This window comes from Diaphorina citri, unplaced genomic scaffold (genome assembly GCF_000475195.1).
Source record: "Diaphorina citri unplaced genomic scaffold, Diaci psyllid genome assembly version 1.1 scaffold543, whole genome shotgun sequence".
Lineage (NCBI taxonomy): Eukaryota > Metazoa > Arthropoda > Insecta > Hemiptera > Psyllidae > Diaphorina > Diaphorina citri.
In genome coordinates, this window is record NW_007377977.1 from 6,089 (window position 1) to 10,728 (window position 4,640).

A 4,640-nucleotide genomic window follows, 5' to 3' on the forward strand; every position below is an offset into this window, starting at 1 on the left:
CAAGGCAGACGCACTAACTTCCATAGTGGGTGGCCTAACGTCACAATTTTGGCCAAAAGCTGCATTTATTCAGGAAAGCACCAAATTTGGTATGGACCTTCATTGGGAGCAACTGAAATTGTATAGTATAAAGAATATGCAGCTGAAATTGAGTAGTAAAAAATATGCAAATGAAATCGAAGATATACAGAAATTTGGGTAAAAATTTAGATTGGATGATATGGATTTCTATCCTCATAAAATGTTGGGAAAAGCCAACAGCACGTAATTGTCCAGATGGTTATCTATCCGGATACCGACCACGTGCTACATTGCTTCACTTCAGTGATCTGTTTGAACTGGTGCATTCAATGTGCTAAAGCGACTGTCTTACACTAATATCATGTTCATCAAAGTTCCAAGTTCCTGCGCGGGCCTAGATGTTAACATTATTTCGTGTTAATATAGGCCGGTAGGCGCTTGAAAGCTTCGAACTTTTGACGTTCGCGCGCCTCCCGGCACGCTTGGTTTGCATAAATCAAGTTAGACTCGAGAGTCCACTTACCTCATATTGGAATTTCAACAACATATGATGAAATTTGATCACCTGTCGACAAAGAATATGCAGCTGAAATGGAATGGTAGAAAATATGCAGCTGAAATGCAGTATAGTAGAAAATATACAACTGTAATTGTATAGTAAAGAATGTGCAGCTGAAATTGAGTAGTAAAAAATATGCAAATGAAATCGAAGATATACAGAAATTTGGGTAAAAATTTAGATTGGATGATATGGATTTCTATCCTCATAAAATGTTGGGAAAAGCCAACAGCATGTAATTGTCCAGATGGTTATCTATCCGGATACCGACCACGTCCTACATTGCTTCACTTCAGTGATCTGTTTGAACCGGTGCATTCAATGTGCTAAAGCGACTGTCTTACACTAATATCATGTTCATCAAAGTTCCAAGTTCCTGCGCGGGCCCAGATGGTAACATTATTTCGTGTTAATATAGGCCGGTAGGCGCTTCGAAGCTTCGAACTTTTGACGTTCGCGCGCCTCCCGGCACGCTTGATTTGCATAAATCAAGTTAGACTCGAGAGTCTACTTACCTCATATTGGAATTTCAACAACATATGATGAAATTTGATCACCTGTCGACAGTACTCTTTCTCGTACGATTCCAGCAATCTTTTCAATTGCTGTTTTTCATTTCTCTTAGAAACCAAACTCGACACGTACACCCACTCCCCCTTTCTCAAACTCGTGTAGAAAATTCGCCGCCCTATCTTGTCCGTATGTGTCTGACCTATCTTCTCAACAAAGTCACTGAGAATGACATACTGTCCCTCCGTGTAGGTTATGAACATGGGGATGATTGTGGTCGCGGGTACAGCCACCATGAGGAGCAAGTAGATTTGATAGATCTCAAACATGAAGATGCATTCGTAGTACCAGGACTCACTATCGTCAATGAAGGGCACCCAGAGGTTGACTGCGAATCTGCGCTCCGGATGGCTCCTCTTGTAGATACACGCGATGAGGTCCTTTTCTTGCTCACTTATAGGGAGGAATGTCTCGAACACAGGCAGCGTGAACACAACCGTTCCAAATGTAGTGAATACAATCAGTAAGATCTTCGTGCTGCGGTTACATGCCTTGATGACCTGCTCGTCAGCGACACTGAAGTAATTCTCCATGAATTTGATAATGAACTGAACATGCTCATTGTGATAGCAACAGATGAGCGACGTCCCAAGGAACAAGTTGATGGTCAAGTCTTCCAGGAGCCTCTGGAAGAATTCCGGCATGTACAAATTTGATAATGAACTGAACATGCTTATTGTGATAGCAACAGATGAGCGACGTCCCAAGGAACAAGTTGATGGTCAAGTCTTCCAGGAGCCTCTGGAAGAATTCCGGCATGTACCGCACAGATCGGGTTACCGTCGCCATGAAATGGTTCACCGAGGACACCCAGCACACCACGTGAACGAAGATGAAATTCATCTGAGCCAGAACACGCCGGAATTCGGATTTCTGCGGAACGTTATTCAACAAAAAGCCCACCCTGAGGCTTAGGTGTAGGGACAAACAGGTCCAAAAGATGGGTTAAGCTTGTACAATTGAAATAAAAATAAAAAGTTAGCAAAATTACTAAATAAGGATTTGGAAAATTAAAATAAGAAGAGTGAATGAAACAAATAAAAAAAGAATGAAAAAATGTATTTAAATAAGAAATAAATGCAAATATTACAAATCAGTATCACCGTCGCCATGAAATGGTTCACCGAAGACACCCAGCACACCACGTGAACGAAGATGAAATTCATCTGAGCCAGAACACGCCGGAATTCGGATTTCTGCGGAACGTTATTCAACACGCCCACGATTTTCAGGTACTTCAACGGAACTTGCATTAGATGAGAATAGGTCACTTTAGCAGTATCAGACATTGTCCTTCGTTCTCTGTACTCTAAAATTCTCTGAACTTGAAGACTTTTAGAGCAGAATTGCAAAAACAAAATTCAGTCTTCGGCGCGAACAACGCTTCAAATGAAATGCTTTAAATGGAAAAAGAAAAAAAAGTCAATCTAAAAATTAAAATTTTGCAAAAACGACACGCAAAACAACGAACGTTAAGTAAGAAACTAATTTTCAGAAGAAAAAAAGCCACTAATAGACGATAATTATTGGTCTCTGACTCCACTAATGGACAATAATTATTGCGTACCTTTCTCCGATACGATAAATCGTTAAGTACAGGTGTTTATGGTCACACATAAGTTCACTCTGTTTTCTTTCCAAGTGATGTAATATTTGAAGATTTTGAAGCTGCATTTAGACTAATAATGTACAATGTACATGGACAAAAAATAAATAGTAAAACTTACAGGTATTTCCAAAGATAAACAACGAGGAAGGATAATTACCCAATTTTCCGTGTTCATTGTTCAGTTTCATTTGATCACAAGTCTTTGAAGGTAACTACTAAGTATTTGTTTTAGCTTGAACACTTTTAAGTTGGTGGCAAGTTCACAAGATTAGTCAGAAATGCTGTTTGCTTTACCTTGAACACTTTGTTTTAGTTTTAACACTTTTAAGTTCAAGTTTTGGTACCGACATTAAAAATAGAGGTGAAACTATTAAATTAAAATACCCTAGAACCTAGAACTGTTTGTTTTAGTTTTAACACCTTTAAGTTAGTACATACATTAAATTGAAGGGAAAATATTGAATTATAAATAATATCCTATGACTGTTTGTATTACTTTTAACCCCTTTGGGTCCTTTCCCAAATTAAATTGAGGAAAGAGGTGTAAGTAACCCATATTAAAAGATCAAAAATTAAGCCAGAGGGGCACCGCACCTCCCCTAAATACATCCCTGACTGGAACATCTTACAATACCTTCAACAATATTATTTTGTCTTTGAATGGTTTTTACTTCTAAACTAAAGGGCGACTAAGACCAAATATGTTGCCTGGGTGAAAAGCACAAGAGGGTACTGGAGGGTATGTGTACATATATAGTGACCCATACCCATAACTTAGTTTAACTTGAACTTATGAACAGGCTGGGCCCGTCCCTCTGGGAATTTTTTAGCCCGTTCGATCGTGGTTAAAGAATACCTTTGTACCTACCTAATTTGTTTAATATTCAGTTTATTATCATTCTTGATTTGATTTTTTGATTTTACTCTCATGTAATGATTTAAAATCAAGACTAGAGCCCGTTCTCCCTTTATTCCCAATATAATGTTTAAGTCACCCATCCATTTATTGGCCTTTCTCGGCGTAGCTTAACATAGCTGTTCAAGTATTCATAAGTGTAGAGTATTACAGTTGTTTCTGGCGCAGACGGCAGCTAGGGGTCTCGCTAAGTCAGCTAAACCCATTTCTACTAAAAATGCAGTGTAAACAAAGCTATACCATAAGGCGTTGTGTTGACAGATGATGTTGACTTTGTGCTGACAAAGGTGGGTTAAAACCCTTTCGTGACCAAATTAGAAAGAAAAGACTCACAAACTTAATTTTTGGTGTCAAAGGAATAGGGGTTATGTATTTATCAAATCTGAAATAAAAAATTGAAAAAAGCTTACCGTTTTTGAGATAACGACGTGGGACCTATGTGTCCCAACGTAACGTGTGTCAATGATGTGAGGCAAGCGGCCTGGAAAACTCAGACAGTAGTTTAAAGACATTCCCATTCTGGGGGATCTGGTTTAGTGGGATATCTCCTAAAACTCTCTGACCTAAGGCTCGCTTGCAATTTTATCTTTTCTCTTCTAGTCCTCACATCGAGAATAGTATCGTCAGGTTCTCACCACAATGCTCACAGAGCCCATCCTCTCCCACGAGAGTGAGTATCCGTTTCCTGTAGTCCCTACAGTCCTGAAATTGGCCGGTCTGAGTACGAGTGATTCAGCCGATTCAAGGGGACGTCTAGTTCTATACGAGCCTGCACACTCTGGCTCTATAACTCACCTTGTCGACACGATCGATCGACACCATATAGCATATAGGTACTAAAAGTTGTCGTGAGATCAGTATTCAACAGCAAAATGGGTAGGTACCACCACCGCACCGTATCCACATGTCGAAAATTATGTACAGCTTGGCCTAAACTGGATTAAAAGAATAGAAAATTAATTTAT